The 15,699-nt window shown below is 38.1% G+C and overlaps 1 protein-coding gene across 8 annotated transcripts in view; it reads left to right on the forward strand.

The window, feature by feature from the left end:
* The window catches only part of AFF2 (ALF transcription elongation factor 2), a 335,651-nt gene that overhangs the window by 62,076 nt on the left and 257,876 nt on the right, over nucleotides 1-15,699 (forward strand). For 4 of the 8 annotated variants that reach the window (XM_086850058.1, XM_086850060.1, XM_086850059.1 and 1 more), the window contains exon 1: nucleotides 1,579-1,793. The exons of the other annotated variants lie outside the window; for them this stretch is intronic. The gene's annotated coding sequence lies outside the window, so the exon portion shown is untranslated. Of the gene's footprint in view, nucleotides 1-1,578; nucleotides 1,794-15,699 lie in introns of those variants that run through there. 8 annotated transcript variants of the gene reach the window in all.

A 15,699-nucleotide genomic window follows, 5' to 3' on the forward strand; every position in this document is an offset into this window, starting at 1 on the left:
GCCAATAATGTCACTTCCTAATGGGTGTGTCCAGAAGGAAATTGCTGTGGGTTCGGACTGATGTAGGAACTCAGAGGGATCCTTTGCTCATGGATTTTAGAGACACAATTGTGCATTATTTTCTAAAATACATCTCAAACATAAGGTGGTTTTGGTGTTGGCTCCTAGGGACTACAGGAATGTAAATTGAGAGTGCTGTATTTATAAAATAAACATAGGTGCTGGTCTGAAGCTGTCTGCTAGAGTAAAAATGTATTTTAAATTACATGTGCCTGAGGCTTTACCTTACTTGCCGTGGGCAAGGCAGATCCTCCAGCCATGGCACTGTATGCACAACTACGCTACTAAGAAAACACTGCTTTGGGAATAATTGAACCTATACATTTTGTAAAGCTTCTGCTGCTGCTGAAAAATATTACCAGATGATTTTTTTTGGCCATCTTTCTTGCATTTTCACTCTGTCATGCTCATGTTAATGCAGAGTTAAACACAAGGCTGAACTTCCACTCTGGCTGAAAGTGGTGCTCTGTTAATGCCATCTATGACTCTGAAGCTATGAGCCAGATTAATGGAAATGAGATGTTCCACTTTTCCAGCATCCCTAAAAGTTCCCTGCTTGGCAGGGTGAGTGCAGAGGAGACTTGCTTTCTGCTCAGTATAATTATTAAACCCAACCAGAGCAGCAGCACTCGAAGATAGCAGTTTCCAGAATCATCAGAATCAAAATACCAGCCCAGTCTTGCACACTGTGTTCTTTATTTTTCTTGGAGCTCTCGGGCGATGCTTGTATTTTTAAGAGTAGGATATAAAATGCCTATGCTCTTTACATAGATTTTTATTCAGTAGTTGTATGTGGGAATTAGTAAGCAGGAAAAAAACCCCAAATCTTTAAGGATTTTTGTTTTTCCTGACATGCTTTCCAATGCCTGGTAGGAAGTGTCTCTGCTTAACTGGAAAGGTGCTGCAGCTGCAGACTAAAGCTGTTAGCTTGGGTGGGATTGCACAAGTGAGCCAGGCCAAGTTCAGGTCTCTTTTTTGTTACTTGTGCCTCTGCTTCCTAGGAATATAAAATGTCTTTTGGCAATGGTAATATCAAATGATGAAACTAACACTGGAGAGTTTAGTATTTACAAAAACTCAGTAAAATAAAGAGCTCCAGAGATTTGATTCCTAAGTCCTGAAAGCAAGTATAAAAACCTCCCACATTCATGAATGTATGTTGAGCAGAAATGAAACATTTAGATTTTGCTTCTCTTTTTCTATTTGTGCCTTTAGGGGGCTGTAGTAGAAATGGAATACATAATGTATTGACAGGAGATATATATTCCACTTGTGAGTACAGCTCTGAATCCTCTTGGCTTCACTGTTTCTGAATCATCATGTCTTTCCTCAGTGGAGAGATAAATATGACATTCACTTCAACCCATTTAGCCCATTATTCATTTATATAAAGCAGGATCAATTAAAACATTCTTTTGTGCATTTGCACATTCTACATATGGATCAAACGGGAGTTAAAAATATCTGTTGCAGCAAATGTGGTGGATGCTCTCTGAATACTGAGCACGCTACTCCTGCAACTCCTCCGAGCCGTTAACTGACATTCGGGAGCTGCTGAAACACACAAATAGACACTTGTTTGCTTTGGTGTTTGCTCTCTTCCTGGATAAGATTCATACCCACTCACTTATCTAAAAAAGTGCATTCCTTTCCACTTTCACAGCTGCCTGGGAGTGTGTATAGGCACAGCTCTTCATCCATGGACAGGGGCAGAGGTGACCAGAGTTTCTGAGGTAATGTCCCTATGCCAGGAGGGTATTAGGTAGTGCTGGAGTATCAGAATGAATTATTTTCCTGGCATAGCTCCTTTCAGAACATGTGTTTTGATTTTTTGTTCAATCTCTGAGAGTTTGAGAAGAGAATGAAGTTAAAATAAAATCCTAAAAAACCCCTAAGAAATTCCTGCTATCGCAGGCTTAAGGAAATAAGCCAAAATACACATTTTCAATTCCAACAGCATTTCTGAATGTTGTAAGTCTCTGTTGGCTTAAGTGTTTCTTGGCACAAAATGCTGATTATATATGTCTCAAGGAGACAATCAGCATGTTCATACAAAAGTCTCAATCCCTAAAACACAGTAACATGTGGTTGCCACTAAAGATTTGCTGTCGAAATAGATAAGGAAATTTCTTCTGGGTTACAATATGGGGCTTTACATTGAAAAGCTTTGTTTTGCATTAAGAGGTAGTTTGTGGCATTGTGAAATGATTAAATGGTATGCAGCATAATATAGCTTGAATAGAGTAGAAATATGGTAAGATATAAACTGGTTTGGTGGTATTTTTCCCAGCAACTCCGTAATATTTAACTATTTAACTATTTAAATATTTAACTATTGCATTGCTGCCTGAAACAAATCATTCCAGGCGTTACTGAGGGAGATGTGGTGCTGTGCAAAGCTTTTCCACAGGACTTCGTGTACTGTGGCCCAGTTGTAGATGGACACCTCCTGCTGCTTTTGCAGAAGGGGCTGCCTTGGGGAGTGGAATGGCCTAATCTATATGAAATATATGAAGTTCTTGAAAATCTTTAAGAAAGATTTCCAATTCCTGTTTAAAAACTGCACAAGACTGCTGTGAATGCTCTGCTTTTTTGGTTAAGTTGTTAAAATGATTATTTTGTTATCTTTGCAAATGGATGCTGCATTAACTAGTTTGAATTTGACTGGGTTCAGCTTCCAAGCACTGCATCTCGTTACACCCTTTTCTGCTAGATTAAATACCCATCTGCTCTCAGCAGTCTCTTTTCTCTGTAAGTATTCATAGTCTGTGATCAGGTTGCCTCTTAACTTCCTTTATTAATCAAATAGACTGAGCTATAGTCTCTCCTGGTAAGACAAGTTTTTCCAGGCCCTCTAATTGCTCTTGTATCTCTTGTCTGAATCCTTTGCAAGTGTTAGAGGAGGTGGGGAATAAACCAGCTAAGCAGGGGAGGCCCACTTTTGTTTGAGCAGTTCGGGATAAGGAATTGTTCAGTCCTATTGAGACGATTTAGAGGTACATCTTGACGAAGAAGGAAAACAAAGCAGCGTGTTTCATCTGGCAAATAGATGGGAATCTGTAGCTTTCCATCAAGCATCACTTTTCTAAGCAGCCCTGTCTTCTCAGTCATTAGCAGAAATTCAAGTTAAACTCTTGTTACTACTCCCTCCTGTTGCCTCAGTCATACATATTTGCCATCACACTCCAGTTTTGAACTGTGTGGATTGTGTCCTCTGATGTCTGGGGTAAAGTTTCTATGCTTTGTATAATCCCAAAATTAACATTAAAATGATGTTGAGAGGTTCCCAGTAAAAGCATCTTGAAAATTCCATGGTTTAAATACTTTTAAGGGTTATTTTAAAGTAATATCTACTATTTGTTACTTTAAATATATGTAATAGATGCCCTATCTGCTTTTGTGAAATAAGGCATTTTTATGCAAGCTTAGCTGCTTATTAATAGGGCCTTTCTGTACAACTTTAGGGCACAAGTATTCTACCAAATAATAGCGTATTATTTGGTGTAACTGTAAACCAATGAGTTGAGGTAATACCCAGCTCCCTCTTTCTGATTCACATTTTCTAAATAGAAAATAAACTGCCTATAGGCAGATGTCACCATATCCTCATGCCATACAATTAAATAATTTTTAATAATCCTTTTATCATATAATGTTTCATCAGTGTAAACAAAAATGTGAATAATTGAAGATCTTGGCCAGGTCTTAATGTTGATTGTCTGCCAGCAGTTTGTTTGTGCTGAATATTTGGGATTTAATGGAACTATGGTGTGACACTGTTCTGATTTAATGCTGTTTACATTTAAACATGGTAATAGTTAAGATGAAGCTTGAATTATTGAAGAATCAGAACAACTAATCTTCATAAAACCCGAATACTTTAAAAAGTTTAAGCAAATACTTTGTCCTTCAGCTGATATGACCTGAAAATAAAACTTTGCAAAGGGATTTAATAAAACATAGGCTATCCTGCGTGAGAGCTCTCTCAAGTGTTTTCAAGGAGTAAATGGTTACCATTACCAGAGGTAATGTACTTCATTTGCTTTCCTAAGAAGCTACTTTGATATTAAGAGAAACTCCCGAGCTAGGATTGGAATTTAAACTCCTGAAGGGTATTTCATCTTCCTCCCCAACATACCAGCAGCTTGTTCAATTCAGAGGTCAGCTTTATTAGTGACATCAAACTGGCTTTAATAATTTCAGTGTTATTTCTCAATTTTTAATGATTTTTTTTTTTTTTTTTGGTTTCTGCAACATCAGTATCAATTTCTGCTGTTGTTACAGAGCAGCTGGTGATGGCTCTGTTCAGAGTTTCCCATTAAAAAAATCCTCCATGTATTAATAATATTTTTCTCTCATACTAGGTCCACATTTTAGGTGCAAAATTTTTTTATTGTAAGTAGGAAGGTATACTAGCTATTTATTTTCTGTAACACAGCTGTAGTTGGCTCCCTAGACTACTTCTCTGTGAAGAATTTCCCAAGGGAATAATAGTACATGGGAGTTTTGAGGGCAAAGAGATTTCCCCTCACCTCCCTTCTCAACTATGGCTCAGTGGAAATAACTGTGTAAAGAAGATAATGCATAACTGGATGTGTTTGATTAAAAATAATTTATTCTTCTGGGTTACAGTATTTTTTTAAATGTGATTTTGATAAGTACTGTCTCTGCAAAATAAAGCCATCCTTTGACTGCAGTAGGGCCTGATTTAGTGTTTGCAGAGGTCAACAGAGCTCACTCTTAGTTTTTGAGCGATTTGCTTCTGATGCACAGAGGGGTTGATCCACAAGACTGTTCAGCTGAGCTTGAGATAGAAAGAACAGAAACTGCACACTGGAATATGGTATTTGCCTCAAGGCACCTGGAGGAGATGATGACCCACTGGAACTGGAAACAAATATATTCCTGCCATTTTTGCCGTTTCGGTTCCTTTGTTGTATGAGAAAGTTGTAGCTCATTATACTCATTGCTTGAACTTTGAGCTGCTTTTCCTCTCCTTGCTTTAAAATGCTGGACCAGTTCCAATAATCCCTATTAGCCTCCTGGGTTTCTCAAGCACTTGCATGTATGATCTTTACATGATATGTTTCTTCTATATTTCCCCCTCTGGTAGGCATTGTGGTGGGAGTGTGAAGTGTAAAGTGGGGGCTCTGAAGGACTTGGCACAGTGTAAACACATCTCCACATATATACCACTCAGACATCTGGCTCAGTTGAACCAAAAAGCCCTCAGCAAAGACATCTGTTTTGGTGTTGTATACCAAGCCTTGCATTGACAAGTGAAGGTATGAGCACTGAACATAAACATTACCTCTCCTTCCCTTGGTTTTGGCACTAAGAAATGCCACTGTTCTAATGTATAAAATTCTTCTGCTTGGCATGGCAAGTGAATTTCATTGTGGGGCAAGACTACAGCTGCTTTCTGTTACAGGCATAATCATTGCATTGATCTCATTTATTTGTAAGTGTAAAACAGAGACTGGAATTTCATCAGGTACCAAATCCCCTTGGCTTTGTTTAATTGGACTTGTTGTATGCAAAGGACTGGCAGGTAAATGCATTATATATTCATATTGCATGCTGGTTTCTTATGTAAAAATAAAAACTGTTATGCTCTTTATCATGGTCAAGTAATAGATTAGAAAATTTGCTTCCAGTTGATGAGTGAGGGATTATACTCTGACCTGCCTGTTGGCTGATGCTGACAGCAGACTTGGCAGATAGCAGGGAAGCTCCAGTATTTCATGTTGTACACTACTGCACAAATAATAATACCATTTCCAGTTCTCACAAATTGTGATTATTACCCAACTGCTCATGACCGTTCTGTTTTCTCAGTCTTCCCTGGAAAGCTCTTTTTTGCTGCCATAGGTCTCTGCGTGCTTCCTTGCAATCCTGCTGCTCTCCAGTAGGATTCTGTCAGTGTTTGCTGGATTAGCAGGATAATTTGCTTTCCTGGCATGTTTTGCTTGACTGTGAGGACAGACTGCTCGAAAGAGGTGAGACTTAACCTGGTGCATCAAAATGCAGAAACCAGTGACTATCATTAGCTGAGGTTCTCCCGGTGCTGAACTCATGGTCTTTAGGAGCAGGAAGATTGGTATGTCGGTTGCTGGTTTAACATGCCAGCCTAGCCTGATTCCAAACTGAGTTGCAGTGTTATTATCCTTCAAAGACAGTGCAGTGATGGTGATCTTTGACCTGCATAAAATAAGTCAAAGGAATAAAATGAAACTTCAAAGATCACAAGTGTACCCAACACTTTTGAGTTTATGAGAACAAACAGCATGAATATTGTGAAGATGTAATAATTTCATCTGAACCGTAGCACATTTTTGTAATTAGAAATCAGACAGTTTAAGAGGTCAAATTCCTTTTTCTCTCTTTTGTTTCTTTTTCTCAGCAATCAAATCCTATGATTTGGTTTTCTTTTAACATTTTGCATATCACATACTCTGATTTATCACAAAAAATGTTTGTTACATATGCAGCTAGTAAAGAGCACTTATGGACCTCTTTTCGACAGAACAAGTCATTTGACCCAGCTGCAGTAAAATTTTCCTGATTTGGGCTAATGAGCAGGAGAATGATTACAAATTCGAGAATTTTCTGAGGTAGGGAGCCAGGAAACAGCTATAAAACATGAAACAAGTGCACCCTATAATGTAGTTTGCTCATTTATTTTGTACCATAAGGATAGTTTTGTTTTAATTATTTATGATAATAAATTTGTGACTAAGGCATTCTGCTATGTTTTGTAATGAAAGTGAAACTTGTGTGATGCAGGGCCTCTCCACAGCATCCTGGTATTAAACATGTTATGCAAATGGATTAAGGAGTTTGTCGTATTCTCTTTTAGGGGTTGTTTTGCTATCGAGTAGGGGTTGAAACCTTGTTTTCTCTCTCTCCCCATCTTTCCTCTCCCTTCCAGTTAAGGGGCCTAAAGCTGTTTCATCTATCAAAAATAGCCACTGTTAGAAAGAAGCTCTTAATTAAGACTCAGTATCCTGCGCCTTTTAATGGATGAGAGCTCATCGAAACCATCTTAATATTTCCAGACATTCTCAGTAAACTTATAGTGAGCATCACAAATCTGCTCACTGGCTGCTTTTATTATCATGCTAAGGATAAAAAGGAGGAGTTGGAAATACAATCAAAATAGCCTTTGCAAGTCACCTGTAAAATCTTTATGTGCAAATTATGGCAGATGCAGCTCAGAGGTTTTACAGTAGTTCATTTCTAGTGGCATGACTTCTTTCCTCTTACCAGTGATCTATTTAAGCAAAAGTTATTGAAGCAAAGGACATGTCCTGGGGAATTAATGATTGTGTGGGAGGAGTTGATAACCTAAAGGAGAAGTGAGGGCCATCTATCCCAACCCATCATTAGTCTCCAGAAAATGCCCTGTACTTGCATCACTGATTTACTGATATTTTTTCTTTGTAATATTTCCAATTGTTCTTTTTTTATTTTTCATAAGTGAAAAAGATAAAAAGCATTACCAATTTGTTGTGGTGATTTTAATGATCCCCAAGTACTGTGCTGATATTTATTTCATCTGTTTTAACCTGGTAGATTGATGGCATACTAAGCAGTGCTTAAAAACTTGACAAATAATAATAATGTATGGACCATTTATCAAGAATTAATGCCTCTCTACTAGCCACTTGAATATTTTGCATTTGTTAGTATTTTATTAATTTGATATTTATTAGCCTCCTGAGTGCTAAAATTTAAGTGTTACTTTGCTGTCAGTGATAATGCAACTAAAAAGTGAAAACCACTATAAGCAGAGTATTTATGGTAACATTCAGTTTATGCTTAAACCCTTGCAACATGAAAAGTGGGGGGTACATTTTCTGGCAGGTATTGAAAATACAGATGCTGTAATAGTAACTCCTTATTGTTGAAAAAGGGAGATTAATTGAGCTGTAGATACCAGGACTAAGACATGGGCGATGGGAAATGGTTCCAATCCTGCTGCTGCCACTGATGCATCCTATGGCCATGAACAAGTCCTTTAATTTCTCCATGCCTCTATTCCTCAGTTCATGTTGCTAACGGCAATTAACTGCTTAACTAGTGTTTGTGTATTGTTTTGAACTAGTAGCTATTAGGAGAGACTTTGTTGCCAAATTTCTAAATATTGACAATGGAAAAAAATGGGGGATTTATCTGGTAGTTTCCAGGGTTGGTTTCCATCATTTGGTGTGACATGCAGCCACAATTTCTCCCTTTGCCTGAAGATTTCTGTCAGCATTATAAAATGGGGCCTGTAAAATGTTAAATCTTCTAGATCAGATCTGACTACAAAATCCTATTTAAACTAATACTCTGATGTGATTGTGTTGTAATCCAGTGAATTAACAGGATGATTTTTAAAAAGTAAGCTATGTTTTATTCAGGCAAATACTTAACCAGAATCTGTGCAGAATTGAGTAATATAGTTGGTAGAGTTTCCTCAAGAGGGTTTATCCTTGATAAACTGACCTGACAGAAACCCGTGAGATCAGTAAGAATTGACACATCCTACTCTCCATAAGGACAATTGAGATATGGAGGGACCGAGACTATTTCTGTTCAGATAGTGAAACACACAGAGAGAAAAGAATCCAAGGAGACACATAAGCAGATGCTTTTATAGACAATATTTTTCCCGTTACTAGTTTGGTACAATACCAGTTAAAAGAACATAAAGCTGTAGTTCTGTCTTAGGACTGCTCCTTAATGTGTTTAATATCTGGCCAACAATGGTAAAGAGATCCACACAGCCATGTCCTCCTTGAAGCTGAAATCATTAATTCAGACGTTTAAATCATCAGAATAAGTAAAGGTAGATGTGAAATGAGGCATATATATAATGTGAATACATACCCCTTAGAGGAAAGGGTGAACTTTTTACTTGGTGTTTAATGTGATGTTAGGTTCAGTTCATGCGGCTCATTCCCTTGGCTGTGTCAGGACTTGTGGTCTGATGTTGGTATTATGACTCAGGGTCAGGATGGATCTGTCAGCGCCCTTGGTTTTGTCTCTTGGGATTGTTTGAACCATAGGTGGGTGTTATGTGGCTATAAAATCCACGCTGTAGGATTGTTTCCTTGAGCAGATGTGACACTGGCATTAGAGCTGTAATTATTCTTTATTTATGTCTGGTTGCTTGAAACTGGCATTTAAAGAATGACAGGTTCTGTGGTAATATAGAAATGAGAGGGGTTGAATTACATATACAGTGTGTTAAGTAAATGTGGGGAGAATAATCCACATTGTGAAAATGAGAGAATCCTTCCTAGACCAACAGAAATACAGACTTTTCTTTTAGGCTAGCAGTGCAAGACTTTCAAGTGGAAAATTGTTAATTTACTATAATGAATTGAAATGTGAAAAAACCAAATATTTAGTTAATTACCTCATAAATCTGTCTGTTACTATCAGTGAAATTAAATTGACAAACAATTTTTTAAAATTAATTTCCACATGGCAGTGTGCAGATTTTATTTTTTTCAAACCCCATTAGATATTTGTATGAATGAAAACATAAATTTAAGGGGCGTGTGTGACAAAACACACATTTCCTACCGTGGGTTTTGAGGTTTTAATACATTTGGCATAATGAGAACTCAACATTTGTTATTTTCAAAGGCAATACCAGCTGAAAAGTGAAGCGCACCATATCCTTACCTTTGTATCATGTCACTTTGCCGTCAATACCATTGAACTCGGGGTCCTTTTGCTGCTGGGGTCTGAGGGCTGGGCATAGGACACTTGAAGGTCACATGTGGGTTTGGGCTTCTGCCAGGGCTGAAAGTGCTGCAAGAGCCCAAGGGGAAGGTGGGATCTCTCAGGAGGACTACGAACCTTTTCTGGTTGCTGCCAGGATGGCTGTTCCTGCTGAGAGGAGGAGTTTGGTGTTCTGTGGTCATGGGCCTGTATGGCCTCCACAACCTCAACTTTTGCTGGTCCTGAGCCTGCTGTAGTAGCTCTTGCAGGCTCTTGTTATGGAATAAGGTGGGAAACTGAGTGCTCTTGTACTTTAATCACCTAATGACATTATGCCCTGTGCAGTATCAGTTTGTCAAAGTAAGTGGGGCACTACACAAAATTAAATCATTTGATATACTCTATCCCTCTAGCAAATGTAATAAGAACATCCTTTCTGACCTCTCCCAGTGACATTCAGCAGGAAAAAATTTGTCTCACGGTGTGTTCTGGAAAGGCACATAAAGATAATTCCTCCTTGCTATGTGGTAGTGTTAGATAGTCTTAAATTTCAACTTGGTGGCTGTCATCTCAGAGCTCAGAGGTGGATGAAGGGTTGCAAGTTACAACTGGTCTTAGGGTAAAGTTTAATGTGTGGGAGCTGGGACTCCTCAGTTTTCTTTCCTTAGCCATCTCTTCTTGAATGACTGTCATCACCTCACTTAAACTTTTATTGCCTCAGTTGTTTTGTTTGACAATAGTTGCTCCATCCCAAAGGTGTAATTGGGCACGGCTTCATCCGATTCCTAAATTGTTTTAAGATCCACAAAGAAGCCAGCTAGAGGGACAAAATATTAGTGATAACAGTGACCTGTAAGACTTCAGAGGAAGGAGGTTGCAAACACATTTTCATTTAACTTTAATAATACTTTAATAATCAAAAGAAGAAATGTAATGTTTAATATTTAAACAAAATTGCATTCGCTTTCTTTTCATGTTAAGTGAATATTAAAGCAGGATGGAAGCTAGTTTACATATTTTACACTAGACTATTTTATTATTAAATACTAAAATGTGCTGGAGTTGGCCAGCCTCCAATGAATATGATTCAACTTATATTGCATTTTAATCTGTGCATGTTACATAGTATAATATTTCTATTGGACAGATGGTTGATGGTACAGAATTAAAAAAGGATGCACTTTTGTTAAGTATCATACTGTGTTCATGTTGTGAAGATAAGTGATAGTCATTTGCTGATTGACAGCAGAAGGGACAGCAATAGGTTTTTGGAGTGCAAATAAATGTTATTCAGGATGCAGTAACCCATGTGTCCTGAAAGTGCAGGGTATCATCACTGCTGTGGAATGTACACCTGAAGTTCTCCAGAGACTAAAGAGCACAGGAACTTCCTCTCTGTTTCCCTGTAATAAGTGTCATTGCCCCTCAAAAGTACCTGTGAGTTCTCTTCTCACATGTTCAGTATAATAGAATCTTTTTTAATCAGTGTTTTCAGACCTGATGTGAGCAGTAAACCTTCTTTGAGTTAATACAGTGATTTTCAGGTGTCAACTTCTTGCCGCAGTGTATTCTGTTTCTGGAGAAGAGTCTTCTAGAGATGTTAAATATAAATACACCTGCTCCTTGTACTTAACAATTTTCTCAGAAAAAACAACAATTTTTTGCCCAGATTTTCTCAGGGCAGTGGCAATATTTTGGAGACTGTTTTGCCCTGTTCCCAGGGGCTTTGCTGGGCCTGGTGCCTGTTGCCAGAGGCAGCATGGGTTAAACGGAGCTTTGGTCTCACCTCCTTCTGGGAATCTGGCCTTAAGTGGCCTTGTTTTCTTCATTGTGATATTTCAGTCATTCATGAAGTTAGTTATATATGTGAGGTTTCAAGCATATTCAAAACATAATTGCAGAGATGGATATAGTTTCTGTTTGGCTCTTGGGAGCTGCAGTACAGGGATAATCATTTGCATCGCACCCACCATAAAAATTCAAGTAATTTCAGACATGAGTTTGTAGTTTTAGCCAGTCTAAATAACATTTTTGTTATGATTTTACTCCGTCTGAAGAAGTATTTTACAATGTTAAGTGCTCATTTTTAGCTTTCAACTCCCAAAGCATATTTCAAACCTCTGTAACACCTACATGCCATATCCCTAATTGCACAACATTCCCTTGTTGAGTTAAATTCAAGAGTATTGTTTTTTTCAGGGAGCATATTACGTTCGGTTTACTTTTTCTCTATAACAGGGTCTGTGATCTGCTGCCATGTGTGTGTGTCTGTGTCAGTGCTTATTGTGCTATAGAGGCAAATTTGATTATTCCCTGGTCAGCTGGTTGTGGTTTCACGTGTACAATCTATGACACCACTAAAACAAAATAAATATATATATGTATATATAAGTGATCTTCAGCTCATGGTCATAATGGCCTCTGGGTAGATTAGAAAATTATTTGGTATCTCACTTGGTTTCTGTATTGGTGGAGTTTTTTTGCTAGGGTTTCTTTTGTTTGTTTGGTTTGGTTTTTTGTTGTTGTTTTAAAGACATTTGTACGTTTTGTTTATTTACCTTGTCAACCAGGAAATCTCTGCAGTCAATATTGTTTTTAAGCAATGACTTAAATGAAGTTGGGTAGCTTTAGTATGTGCTGATTTGTACTTAGGAGTTCTAAACTCTTGACTTTGAATAAAAAAGTCTCTGTTTAGCAAGAGGAATATAACAGAAAATCTAGTTTATACCAAGAAGTTGCTGTGGTTTAGAGCTGGCTGTGTTTTGAAACCTGGCTTTTTTGTCATTATCAAATGGCTTGGTCCCATCCAGCTTTCATTGAATTCACTGGGAAAATTGCCAGTAGCATCAGTTGAAGTTGAACTATGCCCTTAGAGAGGATGTAAGCCTCAGCAATGCTGATGAACTTTGTGCTGGCTTGGTTAAATTATTTTGTCATACCTTATGCTGTGTTTATAAATGAGGAATAAACATTGTATGTTTGCTGAAGGCATGAACAGTATTTGTTATAGATTCTCTTCCTCACTAGAAGCCAAGGATGATGATAATCTATTGACGTGCTGACTCTGAATATAGTTAGGAAAAATAAGCACAAAATATTACTGTTCTCTAAGCTCTGTGTAACAGACACCTTGTTTCTGTGAGGCTTTTCAAGATCTGGTGGAAGAAGGCTGAAAATTCGGAGTTTGAAATGTTGTAGTTTTTTTCCATCCTGATGAGCACTAGGTCTTGACGCTGCCCACCACGGCCTTTCACACCCTGGCTAGCCCTGCACTCTGGCTGCTGGCAGTGCCAAGAGTGGGGAACGGTCTGGGAGCGGTGTTTCCTCAGACCGAACCTTCAGAGCCTTTCGCGCACAGGCCCTGTGCTCTCAAGCGTCGTGGGTCTTGGCGGAGGGATGGAGGAGGCTCAGAGTCTCAAATACTTCCCAGGAACTAGGTTTATTGAGGAAAAGGAGCGGTGACCAGGGAAAGGACTGGGAAGGTGAGGAAGGAGAACAGCTGAGCCCCGAGCACGTCTGTGCATCGGGATTTAAACGGGGGAGAGAGCAAGCTAAAGCCCAATCAGGGTACACCAAGGGAGGAGTCAGGGGAAGGGTTCACAATACTGGGGACCAATGGGGGAATCGCATGGGAGGGCAGCAGCTTCAGAACCAACCATACATTGAGTAGGGGATGAGGGGCATGGAAGGTGCTGGAACAAAGGGTAGGGTTTGCAATGATGGACATGGGTTAGGGGCAGGCTGGGGGTGATGGACAGGGAAGGTCCAAGAACAAGGGTAGGGGTTCACAATATTGACAAGTGGGTAAAACTATTACAGCACCGCAGGGGGATAACAGGAACATACCAAATTAAACAAACAAAATGGACAAACAGAATGCAACAGGTCTTAGGAAGCTACAAGATCATTGCATCTCCTGCGACTTGGAAGTGCCTAATATGAGCAACATATTTAACAACAACATTGAAAAGGGGATGCAGGTAGACTTGAATTTAAATTGAGAGGACCTTGCATTTATTTGATCATCTCTGTCCTTTCCTCTGGTTCTACCAAAGCACATGGAGGCAATTAGATAGGATAAGATTTCACCTGAGAGAAGAATAATTTATGTAAATGATAATTTCTTTAGCCAGACGATGTCCTAAATAACAAGCAATTAAATTATATTAGGTTTACAGTACTATATTTTGTGCACTGGAGTCTGAATCAGCCTGTATGTGTGCACTGCACACTGAGACCTGCGGTGAACTTCTCCCTCAGTCTAAAAGTGATGAATGAAATAGTCATCCTACTGAATTCTTAATTTTCCTGTGGTGGTATTCTTCAGCGCATGTTAAGTTTAAGAACATGTGGTTACAGAGCTGCACAGCATGTGATAATGCTCAAGGGAGCAGAGGTGCCTGTTAGTAAATGAATGCATTTATTAGATCTGCAGGAGAACACAAAAGCATTTCTGCAATAAAATACCCAAACAGTTGATACTGTTGATTCATCTGTACCCAAAGGTTGTGTTAATCAGTGATTGCTTTGTGACACTTTTAAAAGACAAGGTTTCTTTCTGTCTCTTCTAACATCTTTTGGAGGGCACTACCAAAGTTACAAGCAAATGCAAACATGTGGATTCCATTTTTAAGTAAGGTCCCCAGGAAGTTTTGAGTGGCAGTATTAAAAAAAAATAAATTATAATCATGAGAAAAGATAAAGACAGAACTAGAGTTCCAAAATGTTTTTTGGTTCAGATATAAGAATTCAATCTGTACACATGAAGCGATAAGTTAAAGATTTTAATCTTTGAAAATGGTACGTGTACAAAATGAAATGGACATTTCCAAGGAATGTATCACAATTTCAACTGTTCAGGTGAAGGAAAAACACACTGTAACAACCGCTGTCAGAAGGTTTTTATTGATTCAAAGTAGCATTATGTCTTGGGGAGTAATATATGTAAAATGTACTCTTTGTAGCAGTAGTATGCCACATTTTCTATTAATGTGTATGAAGAATAATGCGCAGCATGCAACTAAACAACTATATTCACCCTTAATACAGAGTGTTTATGGGCATGTGAAGTATGACAGCAGCAAGGAAGTAGTTAAAAGGTGTCTCTGAAACACAGTACATGCTTTGGCAAAGGCTTCATGGCTTCATTGCCTTCAGTGAATTTTATAGAAACGTCAAATCCCGGGACAGATCAAAATGAAAAGAAACAAAACAAACAAAAAACAATAAAACCCCCAAAAACAAAACAATCAAAAACCCACAAAAAACAAGCTAACAAAAAACAAAAAAAAAAAACCCAAAAAACCTTCAAAAAAGAACACCACCAAAAAAATCCCAAAGAACAACAAAACCACAAACCAAAAAACATATGCTATATTTTGTTAAATTCAGACAATGAAACTGAGAGCTAAGGTTGAACTTCCTTTTCTATTCAACCCTCTTGTAGTAATCAGTCCCCTTAGAGTCGCAGCACATTACCCGTCGAATAAAACTTCCTAATCCAGCTCTAGTGTCCTGTATGTATTTCATTTGATGTGAAAAATGCTCTTTAATTTCACATTTATTTAAGTTTGTTAGAGTTTATCAGTGGTTTATTGCAAGTCATAACTAGAATACTGGATTCCTGTTATTTCTGGAAAGTTAGTATCAACACCTTAATAATACACATTCGTTCATTTAAAGGAAAAAACGACAACAAAAATAAGCCCATAATGTTATCTTAGCTCATTTCTTTATGAATCAGATGTTTACTCTTAGAAATACCACATGTTGGAAAGCTGTTTTATTGACTGATGTTTTAATGACTGCTTGTCTTTTGTGTTCTTCTGAAGATGTGGTTATAAACATTTTTCTCTTTAGGCTCCTTTTTCTCCTCTCTTTTCTTTCAGTTCTGCATTTGTTTCTCATATTGCAAATTTGAAC

Source organism: Cyanistes caeruleus, chromosome 14 (genome assembly GCF_971803275.1).
Source record: "Cyanistes caeruleus chromosome 14, bCyaCae1.hap1.1, whole genome shotgun sequence".
Lineage (NCBI taxonomy): Eukaryota > Metazoa > Chordata > Aves > Passeriformes > Paridae > Cyanistes > Cyanistes caeruleus.